Here is an 18340-nt window from a genome sequence, read left to right as displayed (position 1 = left end):
CCTGATCTGATCTGGTCATGGTGGCTAGTAACCATGATGTCTCTCCTATATCAGTAGTAACCATGATGTCTCTCCTATATGCTTGTCATAGCCAGTTGCTGGCTCCTCTGTTTGAGTGGTTCTCATTCAGGTATCCGTCTTGCTTGACAAGACAAGGATTTTTAGTGTAATCCCGCTCCATAACTCTCACAGTTTGATTCTGATTTGATCCCAATCTAGTGCTGGTCCCTTACAACATAGTCTGGCTGCAGAGAATCCTCCCCTATTGAACGTATTCATGGGGTTCTTTGAGCCACGTACCTTTAGCAGCCTGATAAACTCCCAGGTCAGCACTTTCTTGTGCAACCAATACAGAACAGGCACTGCACAAACAGTTGCTATTGACACAACTCAACCGCTTGTAAAGGGATTCTATTTAAAGCCACGTCAATGCTTTCAGAAAAGCTACCATTGGAATGAAAGCCGTATAAACGGGCAGTTAGAGGAAAGAGGGATCTTTCTAGCTCGAGAGGGGAGGGAAATCCAACCTGCTTCCTTGTTGGGTTCCTTACAAATCACCTGCCCAGGGATAAGTGGCATAACTTATCATTTTAAGTAAACAGGGCAGGAAAGAAAGAATAACCTACAACAATCAATTGAGAGAAGATGACTGACAAGTAGAAAAATCAATTTAAAGAAATTAACATGATATTGATTGTGCTAGCCCAGCATTTCTCAACCGGGGGGGGGGGGGGGGTTGGGACCCCTGGGGAGGAGGTTGCGAGGAGGCATCAGAGGAGTCGCCAAAGACATATATTTCTGATGGTCTTAGGAACCCCTTGACAGAGAAGGCTGAAGATCTCTCCACCTGTCCTTCTCTTCCTTTTTGGAAACAGACTGCAAATCCTCCCACCAAACCCCTCTTCTGTTGTGATTGGCCAGCCACTCAGCCAAGGGGAAGGCTGTTTCTCAGACTCCAAATGGGGAGGGGAGAACAGGCATGTTTGGCGCATGGAACATGGTGCGTATGTGCGGGTGAGGGAGAGCATATGAGGCTAGAAGAAGGCTCGAGCCAGCAAGTCCCTTCAGGCATAGGGGTTCTGTGTGCCAAGTTAGGTTTGATTCCATCATTGGTATAGATCAGAATGCTCTTTGATTGTAGGCGAACTATAAATCCCAGCAACAACAACTCCCAAATGCCAAGGTCTATTTTCCCCAAACTCCACCAGTGTTCACGTTTGAGCGTATTGAGGATTCATGCCAAGTTTGGTCCAGAGCCATCATTGTTTGAGTCCACAGTGCTCTCTTTATGTAGGTGAACTACAACTCCAAAACTCAAGGTAAATGCCCACCAAACCCTTCCAGTATTTTCTGTTGTTCATGGGAGTTCTGTGTGCCAAGATTTATTCAATTCCATCATTGTGTGAGTTCGGAATGCTCTTTGATTGTAGGTGAACTATAAATCTCAGCAACTACAACTCCCAAATGTCAAGGTCTATTTTCCACAAACTCTACCAGTGTTCACTTTTCGGCATATTGAGGATTCATGCCAAGTTTGGTCCAGATCTATCATTGTTTGGGTCCACAGTGCTCTTTGGCTGTAGGTGAACTACAACTCCCAAATTCAAGGTCAATGCCCACTAAACGCTTCCAGTATTTTCTCTTGGTCATGAGAGTTCTGTGTGCCAAGTTTGGTTCAATTTCATCGTTGTTGTAGATCGGAATGCTCTTTGCTTGTAGGTGAACTATAAATCCCAGCAACTACAACTCCCAAATGACAAAATCAATTCCCTCTTCCCCAACCCCAGCAGTATTCAAATTTGGGCACATCAGGTATTTGTGCCAAATTTGGTCCAGTGAATACATCCTGCATATCAGATATTTACACTACGATTCACAACAGTAGCAAAATTACAGTTATGAGGTAGCAACAAAAGTAATGTTATGGTTGGGGGTCACCACAACATGAGGAACTGTATTAAGGGGTTGCAGTATTAGGAAGGTTGATAAACACTGTGCGAGCCTCACATATTTTGTTCAGACATCCAGATTCAAATCCTACAAGCTCAGTTAAAGTATGCCAGCAAAGATTTGCTCTAGGAACAGACGGTGGAATTTGCAAGAAGCAACAGTCCATGTAGAGAACAGCTTGCAAAGCACTGGGAAACAAGGCATCAGAGCCACAGAACCAGCACCCTGAAGCTCACATCTTGACAGCCTACCAACTCCCACACTTTACCTGCCAAGACAACCATAATGCCAGCTTTAGCAATAAAAGGAATCCTGCAACATCTTAAGCAGGGGTCAGGTTCACCTCTTCTGCAGATAATATTTTGCAGGCTAAAGTGCAGCATTGTTCAAATCACTGCTAGGTGTGAAGCTAATCAAAAGTTAACAGGCTTACACCTTCTTCCTCAACAGCTTGCCAAAGAAATTATAGAAAACAGTCACTTATAGAAAACAGATAAGGAATGCATATGCCCACCTCTGCATTAAAAGGCCAACAAATATGTATGTTGAGCATTAAAGTTTGAGATAAATATGTTGGAAACCACTTTAAGTCCCCCCCCCCCCAGTTTGTTTGTTTTTTGTCAGGAGTGACTTGAGAAACTGCAAGTCACTTCTGGAGGAGCCCTTGGTGGCTCAGTGAGTTAAATTGCTGAGCTGCTAAGCTTGTTGACCGAAAGGTTGCAGGTTCAAATCTGGGGAGCGGCATGAGCTTCTGCTGTCAACCCCAGCTTCTGCCAACCTAGCAGTTTGAAAACATGCAAATGTGAGGACATCAATAGGTACCGCTCCGGTGGGAAGGTAATGGCGCTCCATGCAGCCATGCCGGCCACATGACCTTGGAGGTGTCTGCGGACAACGCCGGCTCTTCGGCTTAGAAATGGAGATGAGCACCACACCCCAGAGTCGGACACAACTGGACATAATGTCAATGGAAAACCTTTACCTTTAAGTCGCTTCTGGTGTGAGAGAACTGGAGAGATACATTTGGACATAAGGAGAGATACGTTTGGACAGGTAAGCTGTACTGGAACCATTTTCCGCTTCAGGAGGAACTTGAAAAACTCCAAGTTGGTTCTGGTGTGAGAGGGAATGGCCGTCTGCAAGGACGTTGCCCAGGGAGCACCCAGATGTTTTACCATCCTTATGGGAGGCTTCTCTCATGTCCCGGCATGGGGAGCTGGAACTGACAGAGGGAGCTCATATGCGCTGCAATTTGAGAAATTGCAAGTCGCTTCTGATGTGAGAGAATTTTCCGTTTGCAAGGATGTTGCCCAGGTGACGTACGGATGTTTTGATGTTTTACCATCCTTGTGGGAGGCTTTTCTCATGTCCGCACATGGGGAGCTTGAGCTAACAGAGGGAGCTCATCCGCATTCTCTCTGGATTCGATCCTCTGACCTGTCGGTCTTCAGTCCTGCTAGCCTAAGGTTTTAACTAGCCCATTGCGCTACTGGGGGTTCCTCACCCCATGGTGAGAAAAGAGGTATACAAATGAAGTAAATAAATAAAATTATTTATTTATCGTGTCAGGAGTGATCCAATGGTACATTTGTAATGTATTTGAGAAAACACAAAGTTTAAAAACTTGGCAATCTATTAAATGTCCTTAAATACAAATAAATACAAATAAACAAATGTATTGTGGCTAAACTGAACTGGTTTTAATAAGTCAAGATCTAATTTCATCCAATTGGGTCAAAATTGCATCTATGAGGAAGGAAAAAGAGTCATAGGCTGACTAGTCTTCATCTTTTGCTCCAAGATAGAGATGGCAAAGCTTAAGGGGGACCTTACCAGACCAACTGGAACTTCTGGTGTCTCTTCATCTAGACTGCAGGGGCAGAGGGCTAATCTGTTTGCTGAATATACCAACTAGCAACACAAGATCTCTATCATTATTAGAGTCATTACTTCAGCCAGCTCACTGAGTGAAGGAGAAAGTCACCACCGGCACAAAAGGCAATAAACAGTGGGAGAAACGTCTCCACAAATCCTGAACTTCAGGTAAATTCTCCCTCAGACGTTCCTGCTTTTTGCTGACAGCTTTACCTTTGCAGGGGACAAACCCTTGCCTCAGTGTAAGAGGTGAGAGGCCCAACTTGCAAAAATGACTGCTCATCAGCAAAACAACCTGGAAATCTGGCCTCAACCAGTTCTTCCAAGAACCTGCCACATATTGCTCCCTTCCATGCCTTCAAAAACACACAAACGACAACAACAATCCAAAGACAGATTCTGGATTCAACTACTCACCCGTCACAGTCAAACTCTAAGTCTTTTCCATGCCAAAGATGGAAGCTTTCAAAGCTAATTCCTAGAAGAAGGCCTACTGGACAGAAGGAAAGGTGACCCACCTTACAAAGAACCTGTAGCAAATCCCTGCTCTATCAGATTCACTCAATTGCCTTGAGCAGGAAGCTGAATCCTTGGGACAAAACTGCCCAGATGGTACAGTAATGGAGTCTGAACGGAACAGACAGATGAAGACACATGCAGAGAAGAGGACAAAGCTGGCACACGGCTAAGGATGTTGCCGATTTGCCAGCGGCCACAGGCCAAGGGCGCTACCAGGACAGCGCAAAGATGGATTTGTTGGCCCGCACCTTCCCTCACAATTATTATTTGTGTTTTGTTATATGCCTACAATTATTACTAGTGGGGATTTCCCATCTCCTGTGTACTACACAAAGCATAATTCATTTCCAGGTGCCTATTCTAAAGACTGGTTTTATCCTCTGTTTTGTCAATCAGCAGCTCTGCCAAAAATTACATCCCAAAAGCAGGGCTCCCCATCCCCAACTATGAAATATCGGCACTGCTAGGTCTGCTTATTATTTCGTATCAAAAGCATTGAATAAATTAGTATAAAAATGATAAAAAAATAGGAGCACAGGTAGCTAACTATCTTTTGACCAAAAACGGGCAACAGCAATGGCATTGTCTGTAGCCTCCAACAATTCTTCCTCTCTACATGAGGCAGGTCATAGTGGACAAGCATATAGATGCGGAGTTGTCTATTCTGCTCCACAGTCACAAAAGGCGTGGGATTCCTTTAGGTCGTGCCATTTTGCCAGGTTGCCTTTTGATCTGCCCACTCCACTTCTGAGTCTGTTGAGGGACTTCCAAGTTGCCCATTCTTGGTTTGCTCCTGGAGGAAGACTCACGTGGGGGCCCATCCAGTTGGGATTTCCTGGTTTAGCTGCCCAGAGGGATACCCTTGCTGTTGCTGGGGGGATGCCAAGAGGAGTGGTCGTTCTCATAAAGCTTTTCCTTGATTTGAGTCTACTGGGAGGAGGGTAATAGCCATGCTGTGGGTGGCTTTCACAGTGTTCAACCTGATTTCTACAGAGACATTCGCTGGAACACCTCAGCAAGCGAGAGTCCAAAAGTGGCAGGCTCAAACCCAGAACCTCAATCAATGGCTGATACCAAATGAGAGACTCCCCCCTGGGCACACAGAAAACTGGGGGACTTGGAAGGCGCTGAACAGACTGCGCTCTGGTACCACAGGATGCAGAGCCAACCTTAAGAAATGGGGCCACAAAGTGGAATCCATAACATGCGAGTGTGGGGAAGAGCAAACCACAATCCACCTGCTGCAATGCAACCCGAGCCCTGCTACATGCATAATGGAGGACCTTATAGTAACACCAGAGGCACTGCAAGTGGCCAGCTACTGGTCAAAGGACATTTAATCAACTACCAAGCTTGCAAACTTTGTGTTTTGTCTGTTTGTTTGTTAAAAATGCAATACAAATGTTTGGTTTGCTCCTGACACGATAAATAAATAACCTGATTTCTCTCACATTTAGCAGCAACTTCCCGTCGCACGTGGGGGGGGGGGGGGGGGGGGCAATGCCACTAGCTTGTAGAGTTTATCGACAGGTGTAGGTTTAAGACATCCTGTGATTATTCTGCAAGTTTCATTCAATGCTACGTTCAGCTAGGTCTGCTAAACAAGTATATATTGATGCATGTTGTGAAGAAAATGGAATTTTATATCTCATATATCCTAACCCTGGGGTCATCTATTGAACCTGCATGGTGGGAGATTCGGCACAGATAAAAAGAAAGCCTCCTTTACACAACACACACAGTAAAGCTGGGGAATGTGTTGTCAAAAGATGTAGCAGGGATACCAAAATGGGATAGCTTCTAAAGGAAATCGTACAAATTCACAGAGCTTGGAGCAATGGGCCCTCGCTGGGTATGCTTTGTCTTACCAGGCAACCAAAACATGGATGTTCCATTGTGCTTTCAATTAGACAGTTCCCCAGATAAATTTTGCCTCCAGCTATGACCCAAAATTGAGTCCTTGCACTATCAGGAGCCCCCGGTGCGGGCAGGACTGAAGGTTCGAATCTGAGAGTGCAGATGAGCTCCCTCTGTCAGCTCCAGCACCCCATGCGGGGACATGAGAGAAGCCTGCCACAAGGATGGTAAAACATCAAAATATCTGGGCGTCCCTTGGGCAATGTCTTTGCAGACAAGCCAATTCTCTCACACCAGAAGCAACTTGCAATTTCTCAAGTCACTCCTGGCATGAAAAAAACTTTAGTACTGTTCCCTACCTAGAGACACAGTGCTCTATTTTATATTGCCCTCCAATCCTAATAATGTCAGCAGGCTTTTGCACTTTATCTATCAGCCTTGTCCGCACAACTGATTTGCACCAGCCCGCCCGCCCGAGCCCGGAAACAGTTTCTTACTCAGGCCATTGGTTGTTTGCTCGATTGTTGTTTTAATACTGTGTTATGTTGACATTTGTTTTATATTGTTTTATTATGTTGTTTTACGTACTTTAGTGTTATATTTTAACTATGTTGATCGGGCTTGTCCCCATGTAAGCTGCCCCAAGTCCCTTTGGGGAGATGGAGGCAGGATACAAAAATAAAGGTATTGTTGTTGTTATTATTATTATTAGAAACACAACAAGATGAGTCCACAGTAGACAAGATCACTCTGCTGGCTATTATATTGGATCATACGTCAGACACTTCCTGAGTGTCTAGGACTGTGTGATGTATCGGCGAATAATGTGTGCAGATCCCAGTAAGGTGGCCTTTTGCAGCTGGCAAATTTTGTCAGTGCCGATTGTGTTTAAGTGCAGACCGAGGTCTTTAGGCACTGCACCCAGTGTGCCGATCACCACTGGGACCACCTTGACTGGCTTGTGCCAGTCTTTGCAGTTCGATCTTTAAATCCTCATATTGTGTCAGCTTTTCCAGTTGTTTCTCGTCAATCCTGCTGTTGCCTGAGATTGCAACAGCGACAATCCATACTTTGTTTTTTAACACAAATTATTATTATTATTATTATTATTATTATTATTATTATTATTAAAGTGTCCACAAAGCAGTCTACACTAATATTGTGGGGAAGATTCTGTTCATTCCAAATGTTTTAACTATTTTGTGCGTTAACGAACTTGCATCTTATCTTGCACCATCTCCCCTATTTCACTCTCAGGTGCCTGCAATGGGAATATTTGGCAGGTAAGCACTGCAGGGAGTGGCTGTTTGTTTAAGGACAACTGCCCCTGGAGAGTCACTTGTATACTTTTAAATCAAACAGAACTCTCCCATTTAAACTCTGGTGTTTCCCCCCTCTTATATGCAGGCTTGCCCTGATCAGGGGATGGTTTGAAAATGTACCTACAAGACTGGGTTGTTGTAGGTTTTTTCGGGCTACATGGCCATGTTCTAGAGGCATTCCCTCCTGACGTTTCACCTGCATCTATGGCAAGCATCCTCAGAGGTAGTGAGGTAGTGTGAATGCCTCTAGAACACGGCCCTATAGCCCGAAAAAACCTACAACAACCCAGTGATTCTGGCCATGAAAGCCTTCGACAATACCTACAAGATATTTCTGCATTAACACCTGGGGAGAGGAAGCCATAGTGTAATAGTGCATCCTGCAGATAACAAAACATCAAGGTTTCAACAGAGCTGAGCAATAATTCTTAATTTTTCTTGAACTTGTGCAATCAAGGACTTTTGAATTTTTCCAGTCCACAAAACCAATAATAATAATACTCTTTATTTATACCCCACCACCATCTCCCCAGAGGGGACTTGGGGCGGTTTACATATTTACTGCAAAATAAATATGGAACAGCAAAAAACAACATCACAATAAAATAAATAAAACATAAAAATAAAATAAAACATTGCAAAATACAAAGTGAAAAATCAAACAGATTTTGTGTGTGTGCATGTCAGGAGCGACTTGAGAATCTGCAAGTCACTTCTGGTGTGAGGCAATTGGCCATCTGCAAGGACGTTGCCCAGAGGACGCCCAGATGTTTTGATGTTTTACCATCCTTGTGGGAGGCTTTTATCATGTCCCCGCATGGGGAGCTGGAGCTGACAGAGGGAGCTCATCCACGCTCTCCCCAGATTCGAACCTCTTACTGTCAGGTTTCAGTCCTGCTGGCACAAGGGTTTAACCCATTGCACCACAGTGTAAAACAGGCATCCTCAAACAGCTGTTCAGGCCTCCAAATCCCAGAATTCCTGACCACTGAATAAGCTGGCTAGGGCTTCTGGGATTTGGAGGCCCAAAAGGTGGAGGGCCACAATTTGAGGATGCCTGGTGTTGCATGGATGCCCATTTATGAGCCCACACTCTTGCAGCACTTGAATGCATACGAGGGTACCATGTGTATAATCTTGCCAGGTAGCTAGGGCTGTCAAGGAGCTCTTGAGTGCATCAAACCTAATGATTTTCCACATTATTCTCACAGAGGCAATAACATCAGTTGCAGCAGATGACTGTACCTCTCCCCAACTGCCACTCTAAATTATGGACTGAAAAACAGATGGATCCTACACAACCAGAGCTATGTTTCCTACAGTCGCCATAGTCCTTTCCCGAATGTTTTGCACTGCAGCAATGCTTTAATCCCTCAAAGCCGTGCCTGAAGGCTGAAAAGCTGGAACTCAATGGACTTGAAGACACACCTTCCCCACACAGACGCTAATGCCATGAGGGACATCTTCAAAAGAATAATGTTGTTTGCGAACCCCTGCTAGGTGATTTTAGGATTAAAATTTCATCCTTATGGGGACAGCTGGGGATCTCGAAGTAAAGCTTTCAAGCCCCTCATGTTGAGTTGTCTGCATAGGTGGCAAGGAGCCATATGTGCTCCCACAACCATCAGATAAAGGAGCACATCTCATGTTCATTAGATGCCCAACTTCTGGCTGCAAGAAACTAATGGAAACAATGAAGTAGGTTTGTTGTCGAAGGCTTTCAGGACCGGAATCACTGGCTTGTTGTGAGTTTTCTGGGCTGCATGGCCATGTTCCAGAAGCATTCTCTCGTGATGTTTTGCCCACATTGATGGCAGGCATCCTCAGAGGTTGTGAAGTTTGTTGGAAAGTAAGCAAGGGAGATTTATATATCTGTGGAATAATGTCCAGAGTGGGAGAAAGAACTCTTGTCTACATGAGGCAAGTGTGAATGTTGCAAATTGATTAGCTCTGAATGGCCTTGCAGCTTCAAAGCCTGGCTGGCTGCTGCCTGGGGGAATCCTTTGTTGAGAGGTGTTAGCCAGTTGGGCTCAAAGCCAACCTTAAAAACTGTGGAATAGACAATGAGAACTGGGAAGCCCTGGCCCTTGAGCACTCTAACTGGGGGTCAGCTGTGACCAGCAGTGCTGTAGAATTTGAAGAGGCATGAATGGAGGGCGAAAGAGAGAAACGTGAAAAGAGGAAGGCGTGTCAAGCCAACCCTGACTGGGACCGCCTTCCACCTGGAAACCAATGCCCTCACTGCAGGAGAACATGCCGAGAACAGGGCTCCACAGTCACCTATGGACCCACCACCAGCACACCAATCTTGGAAGACAATCCTAATCCTAATGGATAGCCGGTTCTAATTGACAATTCCATTAGCGTCGTTTAGAGTGGTTTGTAGGTCTTCTTCTGAGTGCACACAGACTACCTTTTCATCAGCGTCTAGAATTCCCCTGTTTGTTGAGTGTTGCTCTTTATTAAATGCTAATCAAGCTAGCCAATTGCAACATTCACACTTGCCTCAAGCAGACAAGAGTTCTTTCTCCCACCATGGACATTCCACAGATATATAAACCTCACTTGCCTAGTTTCCAAACCTCACAACCTTTTAGGATGCCTGCCACAGATGTGGGTGAAACGTCAGGAGAGAATCCTTCTGGAAAATGGCCATACAGCCCAGAAAGCTCATAGCAACCCAATGAAGTAGGTTGCAATGTTAACTGTGTTCTGGCTAACATCAGGGCATAAATACAAAATGATTTAGTCAACTGTCAACTTTTGAGTAGGTAGCTCCATTAGCTCTCATATGCCATCTCTAATCTATCTTAAGCACTAGAACCCATTTTACTAATAACACAAGAAAAAGTTGATATTGTGATAGAAGAGTCAGAAGCATCCAAATAAAGGGCTGAGAAAGAGGTCCAGAAGCCTGTGGACTCACAAGAGGTTCTTGCTGGACCAAATTTATCATTTCGAAATGGATCCACCCATTCAAAGGACAATGCATCACTACAGCACACAGTTAACACCCAAATTCACGTAGGCCGGCAATACCATATATGCCAATAAACATTACCATGGAAGTTTAAAATATAGAGATTAGGTCATGATTATCAGAGGTAAATCTGCACTTTGGTCTCAGCAATTTCATTTAAAGGCCACCCAATTTCCAACAGGACTTGAAATGAACTACATGTTAAGACAGCAGCTCAAAAGTTTGTCACATCAGATCAACCAATAGATATGTAAACCCTCCAGGTGTTCCCAAACAAAAATGAAACACAGGTCATTCCCACCAAAATATTTAAAAAGCACATGTCATCTGATTTGATCCACTATGTTTTAAGCATCTGAAGATGAATTCTGACAAACATCTTAAAACAAGGGCATTCAAAGAACCATTTTTTTTCATGTCAGGAGTGACCTGAGAAACTGCAAGTCACTACTGGTGTGAGAGAATTGGCAGGCTGCAACGACGTTGCCCAGAGGACGCCTGGATGTTTTGATGGTTTACCATCCTTGTGGGAGGCTTCTCTCATGTCCCCGCATAGGGAGCTGGAGCTGAAGAAGGAGCTCATCCATGCTCTCCCTGGATTTGAACCTCTGACCTGTCGGTCTTCAGTCCTGCCGGCACAAGGGTTTAACCCATTGTGCCACCGGGGGCTCCACCAGAACCATGTTCATAAAGGCAAACATCTGGAGTAATTTTGGTGCCACCCAGTCACTTGTAAACAGGTTTCAAATCTCATCCTGGCTATATCAACATATGTTTTACATGTCACGAGCAACTTGAGAAACTGCAACTCACTTCTGGTGTGAGAGAATAGGCAGTCTGCAAGGATGTTGCCCAGGGGACGGCCAGATGTTTGACCTTCCTGTGGGAGGCTTCTCTCATATCTCCACATGAGAAACTGGAGCTGACAGCTGAAAGCTCATGCCATTTCCTGGATTCAAACCACCAATCTTTTGGTCAGCAGTCCTGCCGGCACAAGGGTTTAACCCACTGCACCACCAAGGACAATAATGTCCACATGGAACAATAAGGACCTCATCACACTAGAGAATGGAACCACTTTAAATTGAGTTGCTGCCTCCTGCAATATTCTGGGGTTTGTAGTTTAGGGAGGAGCCTTTAACAGCCTCACTAAACTACAAACCCCAGAATTCTGCAAGAGGCAGAAACCGGATTTAAAGTGCATTTATTCTCTAGTGCAGTGGTTCTCAACCTGTGCGTCCCCAGATGTTTTGGCCACCAACTCCCAGAAATCCTAACAGCTGGTAAACTGGCTGGGATTCCTGGGAATTGTAGGCCAAAACACCTGGGGACCCACAGGTTGAGAGCCACTGCACTGGTGTGATGAGGTCCTAAAACAAAATTCCAGCTTACAGTGCATGAGTTGCATGCTAATATACAGAGCTCTCATTCGTTTCCATTTTTTCTTCCCTTTTAGTATGACCACCAAATAAATCAAAATCCCAAATGGACATTGTGGCTTAATACCAAAGCCAAAACAAGAAACAAATTCATGTCTGGAATTCTGGCTAGTGCGGGAAGCAACAAGCCAGGATCCTGAGTTGAGACAATCTACTAAACCATTTTCCTCAACAGAAATTTGAGTATTTATTATCTATTTATTTACGACATTTATATGCCACCCTTGTCACCCCAAAGCGGCTTACAAGATAGATAGATAGATAGATACACATATACATACATTATATTATATGATTAGCATAGTACAATATCAGTATTATATATTACTGTATTGTACTATACCATTATATTGTAATATTAGAAATATTACATGTAGTGTAAAATATCTAATTATAATATATTATTAGTAGTAGTCCTGTATTTATTACATTATAACATTATAAATATTATATGTATATACAATATATTATATTATAGGGAGGAGGCAAACCAAGCAAATGGGCTATATGAATTCACAGCCTGTCCTGGTTTATAATTCCATGCAAATACATCCATCACACTTCAAGCTCATCGGATTAGCCTCCATCTGACAGGCCCATTCGCTTTTCTCTGCCTTTTTTGTAAAAAAAAAAATTAGGTTGCATCTAGTCTATGGACATTTTAAGCCTAACCAATCAAAGCTATCATTGAGCTCACAATCTCTGCTTCTTCTCACTATAATAGGAAATCAGTTAACAGGTTTGCTGATCCCAAACACAGGTTTACAGGCCTTTATCAGGCCCCTATTATTTGTGTCCCTTGGAAGGTAAACAATCCCAATCTTCTCAGGCACTCAGGGGATTTTCCAAGCCCTTCATTGCCTGCTCTAAGAGCCACTTTCCTCTCCTGGCAAGTGCCTGCTGTGTTCCAACATGTCCATAAAAACAAAAGGGGGTTATTAAGCCCGTGTCTGAGTGTCCCCTGTCCCTAATGCTGTAAATCCCCCCTGTCATTGCCTGCTGCCTCCCCCTCCCCTCATTCACCGCACAGCTGTTCTTTCCACAGTATAATAGAGCCAATACCTCCAGGCAAAGTTGGCGAGTTTAACATCTTCCCATTGAGTGTCAGTTTGGCTGTTCTGCTTCCTTTTAGCTGATTCAGCTTCTCTGACAACACCGACTCTTTGATTCCTGTCTGACTGGCAGATCTGACCCACAGAGAGAAGAAAGATAAGGGGGGCGATCACCTAGACTAGTCTTGGACCCAATGCCTTGCCAGGAGTCATGTTTTGGCAAGTCCACTCCAAGGAGATTAGGAGTGCATTCTTCACTAAGTTCCCTCGACAGCACAAATGTATCCCTTTGTAGTTAGTGATTCAGGACCATTATAATAAAACCTTGGCCAAAGTCACCGTGGAGTGGAAGCTCCTGCCAAATCTGGGGCTGTAATCAGAATAATCGTTGTTCTTCTTGCAGCCAGAGAGAAACCCTGCACCTTTGGCCATGCAAAGGTTACACAAGAGATTAACCCCCACCACGCCTCCGACAGCAACATGTGTAAACCTACCTGGGGAGAATTATCTGTCAAAACACTCTTCCACGACGCAAATCAAGTCTGAAGACAAGCTCCTCTCTACCACCACTCTCACCCCACATAGGCACTGCTGGAGAACGCAAAACAAAACCCTAACTGGGAACAAAGCACCCCTACACATTCTCTCGGGCAATATCCGACCCAGCCTGAATAGCCGATTGTCTGCAAAATTAGGTCAGTTAAACCCTGCAGAGGCTCCCAATGGGGAGAAGCAGAGCTTCGGTTCCACAATCCCAACACCCACATAGCCAGGCATGCAAACGCACACCTCAAATCTGCCCGGGATAATGGAAGAAAACAAGGCAGAGAAGTGAGCAATGCGAATGGATGAGTGGCTTGAGCTGATGATAGAAAGAGTGCACACCATGCTGAAGTACTGCCATAGTCTTGCAGCTTCGGGACCTTCCACACAGCCCTATACCTCAGAATATCAAGGCAGAAAATCCCACAATATCTGCTTTGAACTGGGTTATCCGAGACTACATTGCCATATATTTTATTTATTTATTATATTTATAGCCCACCTTTCTCAGCCATACGGCAACTTAAGGCAGGTGACAGGCCGGCACAATTCCATGCCATACATTCACAAAACAGCAATTAAAACAATCAACATAACAATATAAACACATATATAAAAGCTCAAAGCAGATAATGTGGGATTTTCTGCCTTGATATTCTGGGGCTGTGTGGAAGGGCCTTTCCTATACCGACGTATCTTCCAGTGATCTTATTCTCATGGGGATGGAGTTTTCAGTAGCAAGAGCAGCTACTCAGACCCATGGCCCTTCCACACTGCCTTTTATCCCAGGATCTGATCCCAGTCTGTTTTAAACTGGAATATATGCGTCTCCAATGCCAGATAACCTGGGATAAACAATCTCCAACCAGATCCTGGGATATAGGGACAGTGGTGAAGGCTCCTCAATGGCTTTATGGCCTCCTCCATTGCTCCAGTGCAACTAAAAACACATATCCCATTATCAACATCAATAGGAGCACAATGTCTAGATCAAGTACGGGCCAACTTCAGCTCTCAGGTGTTTTGGACTTCAACTCCCACAATTTCTAACAGCATCAGGCCCTTTCCTTTTCTCTCTGAGCTGCATAAGTGGAAAAGGGAAAGGGCCTGAGGCTGTTACGAATTGTGGGAGTTGAATTCCAAAACACACAGAGGGCCGAAGTTTGCCCATGACTGATCTAGATTGAGGGAAGCCACCATTCTGTTTCTATTCTGCTTTGGCCAGACCTCATCTGGAATAACCTTGTGTTCAGTTCTCACCGCCAAAATTCAATGTTATGGACAAACTGGATAGTGTCCCGAGAAGTGCGACCAAAAGGTCTGAATGCCACGAATTCCTATGAGAAGGAGCTGTGTCTATTAAGTTTGGAGAAGTGAAGAATGGTGAAACATAATTGCCATGCTTAAATATTGGAAAGGATGTCACACTGAGGAGGCATGTTTTCTCAGTTTTTGCTAGAGAGCAGGACATAGTAGTAGTAGTAACAGTAATAATAATAACAACAAACTTTATTTATATCCAATCACTATCTCCCAAAAGGGACTCGGAGTGGCTTACAAGGCATTCCAAGTGCAGTAGATAACATAAACGGTACATGAAATAATAAAAATTATAAAAACAACATAGAGCAATGGATTCAAATAATAATAATAATAATAATAATAATAATCCTTTATTTATAACCCGCTACCATCTCCCGAAGGACTCGGTGCGGCATACAAGAGGCTGAGATCCAATACAGGGGAAAGATTCCAGCTAAACATTGGGAAGAACCTCAAGATGGTAATAGCTGTTTGACAGCAAAGTATGCTGCCTCAGAGCTTGGAGGGGTCTCCTTCTCTGGTTGGATGATCATCTGTCAGGTGCTTTGAATGTGATTTTCCTGCTTCTTGGCAGGGGTTTGGACTGGATGGTCCACAAGGTCTCTTCCAACTCTATGAATACTAGGAGGGTTTGGATGGTGCCCTTCTGCCTGACAGAATTGAGTTGGACTAGATAGCCCTTCTAAAACCAAGATTGGACTCAGACCCAGCAGCCTCCATTTCTTTCTTCCTTTGGTGCCACTAAAAGTGTGGAGATCCAATTATTTTATTTATTTCAAATATTTGTACCCCACCTTTCTCAACACACACAGGGGGACTCAGGGTGGCTTACAGTTGGCAGCAATTCAATGCCCCCACATACAAACATAGTAAAACACAACAATTACATAATAAGTCAAAACATTAGATTAAAATTAAATTAAAATCTATTTAAAATAGTATTCACTGTGAACCATATCTAAATCCAAAATTCTGCGACCAACAACTCAGTCCAAAGCCTGTCCATAGTCCATTCTCCAATCCCTCCCACTATGGAAAGGGGTGGCCACAGTTTGGCTCACTCCTGCAGTGTGACAGCAGCAGAAATATATGTCAAAAATGAATAGGCTTCACTTATATTATCCACTTCTTGTCCTCAAAAGAACAACAAATCCCACTCCTAATTGGAAAAAAATAGACTAGAAATGACTGAGGATTTCTCAGGCAGGATCTACACTGATCAATATTTCAGGATCTGATCCCAGACTTTCTGCTTTCAACTGGATTATATGAGTTTACACCGGGCATGGGCAAGGTTGAGCCCTGCAGGTGTTTTGGACTTCAACTCCCACCATTCCTAACAGCCTCAGGCCCCTTCCTTTCCCCGTTCAGCCACTTAAGTTTAAGTCCAAAACACCTGGAAGGCTCAAGTTGGCCCGAGCCTGGGCTAAAACAAGGTCTAACCATGCTATGAGGAAAGGAGAGGGCCTGAGGCTATTGCGAATGGTGGGAGTTGAAGTCCAAAACACCTGGAAGGCCCAAGTTGACCCATACCTGGGCTAAAACAAGATCTAGCCATGCTAAGAGGAAAGGAAAGGGCCTGAGGCTGTTGGGAATGGTGGGAGTTGAAGTCCAAAACACCTGGAGTGTCCAAGTTAGCTCATGCCTGGGCTAAAACAAGGTTTAGTCATGCTAGGAAGAAAGGAAAGGGACTGGGGCTGTTAGGAATGGTGGGAGTTGGAAGTCCAAAACACCTGGAAGGCCCAAGTTGGCCCATGCTTGGGCTAAAAGAAGGTCTAGCCATGCTATGAGAAAAGGAAAGGGCCTGAGGCTCTTGGGAATGATGGGAGTTGAAGTCCAAAACACCTGGAAGGCCCAAGTTGGCCCATGCCTGGTCTACACTGCCAGATAATCTGGGATAAGAAGAAAATCTGGGACCAGATCCTGGAATAGAGGGCACTGTAGAAGTGGCCCAAGAGGGAGCAAAGCCACAGGCGTCCTCTTCCCACAAGGGATGCTGAAGGCCCAGCAGGGGAGCCAATAGGGAAAAAGGAGAAAAATGAGCTCGCGCGGGGGCTGCTGGGAGTCGTAGTCTCTCCCATGCCCTCCGGCCATAACTAATCGAGTAATCCTTCGCTCGGTGAGCCTCAAAGGTGGCACCCCATCCCTTCGCGTTGTGATCCAAGCTAGCCCGGCTCTGCCTTTGAATCAAATCCGTTTGAATCCAATCCAACAGCCTTGCAACGCTTCCTCCAGGAGACTACAGTTCCCAGAATCCACTCTGCGTAAAGCAGCAGTAATCTGGGGCGGTGAAAGTAGGCGGCGGGAGGAGGGGAGGGGGAGGGAGGGAGCCATAACGACAAGGGGGAAATTGGCAACCAGGAGGCGGTGAGGAAGAAGAGGATTTGAGAGGCAGAAATAAATGAGAGAGGAAGGGTTAAAATAAATTACATTCAGGGAGAAAGACGCATTTCTGTATATACTTCCCCCCCGTTTTCCCCCATGGGAGGAATGGTTTCTCCCAACGGTCGCAAGGCACAGCGGGGGGGGGGAAATAGAACGAGGGAGCTCACTCACCTGGCGCGCGCCTGCGGAAGGAAGGCTCAGCCAACGCAGCGCGAGGACACCGGAAGAAGCCGCTGCCGAGTGGAAGGGAGGACCAGCAACGCTTCCCTGCCTCTCTCTCCTCCTGACTGCTTCTCTCTCTCTCACACACAGGCTCTCGAAAGGGGGCGGGGCCGTACTAAGATGAGGGCGTGGCGCAGAAAAGCCACGCCCCCTTTCCACTCCTCCTCCTTTTCCAAAGCCCAGAGGGAGTTCGGAGCAGCTCGAGTGGGCGGAGGAAGGAGGAAGCCCCGCCCTGTTTTTTACCCCCGGCTCCGCCTACCCTTCCGCTCCTCGTGTCTTAAAGGGACACGGACCCTTTTCTGTTTTGGAGTTTGGGGATTTGGGGATGTCATGGGTGGAAATAGTAATTCATCCCGTTTCTGCAACTCCTTCTTTCAATCTAGGGCCCTTCCACACAGCCCTATATCCCAGAATATCATTATATAATATATCTTATAGTATTATAATGTAATGCAATATAACACTAACAATAATAATACAATATTATAATTATATATTTTATATTACATGTAGCATTGCTAATAATATTACAATATAATGGTATACAATATATTATATTGCAGAATTATAATATTGTATTACTATTAGTTTTATATTGCATTACATTATAATATTATAAATATATGTATATACAATATATTATATTATAGATGTATATACATACAATATATTATATTAACATATATTACTATATTGTGCTATGCTAATAATATAATATATTATTACTATATTGTACTATATTGTGCTATGCTAATAATATAATATATTGTATGTATGTATATCTATAATAAAATATTTTGTATATACATATATTTATAATATTATAATGTAATGCAATATAACACTAACAATAATAATACAATATTATAATTA

General features: G+C 44.3%; 1 protein-coding gene across 2 annotated transcripts in view; it reads right to left on the bottom strand.

Annotated features, from left to right (window-relative positions):
* LOC137094682 (signal-induced proliferation-associated 1-like protein 3) overlaps positions 1-17577 on the bottom strand; it is a 161487-nt gene extending 143910 nt beyond the window's left edge. The window contains exon 1 of one of the 2 annotated variants that reach the window (XM_067461886.1): positions 17417-17577. The gene's annotated coding sequence lies outside the window, so the exon portion shown is untranslated. Of the gene's footprint in view, positions 1-13488; positions 13570-17416 lie in introns of those variants that run through there. The other variant, XM_067461888.1, reaches the window with a different exon arrangement.
* Positions 17578-18340: the final 763 nt, after the last annotated feature.

This window comes from Anolis sagrei, chromosome Y (assembly GCF_037176765.1).
Source record: "Anolis sagrei isolate rAnoSag1 chromosome Y, rAnoSag1.mat, whole genome shotgun sequence".
In the NCBI taxonomy this organism is placed as follows: domain Eukaryota; kingdom Metazoa; phylum Chordata; class Lepidosauria; order Squamata; family Dactyloidae; genus Anolis; species Anolis sagrei.
This window is presented reverse-complemented; position numbering and strand designations above follow the sequence as displayed.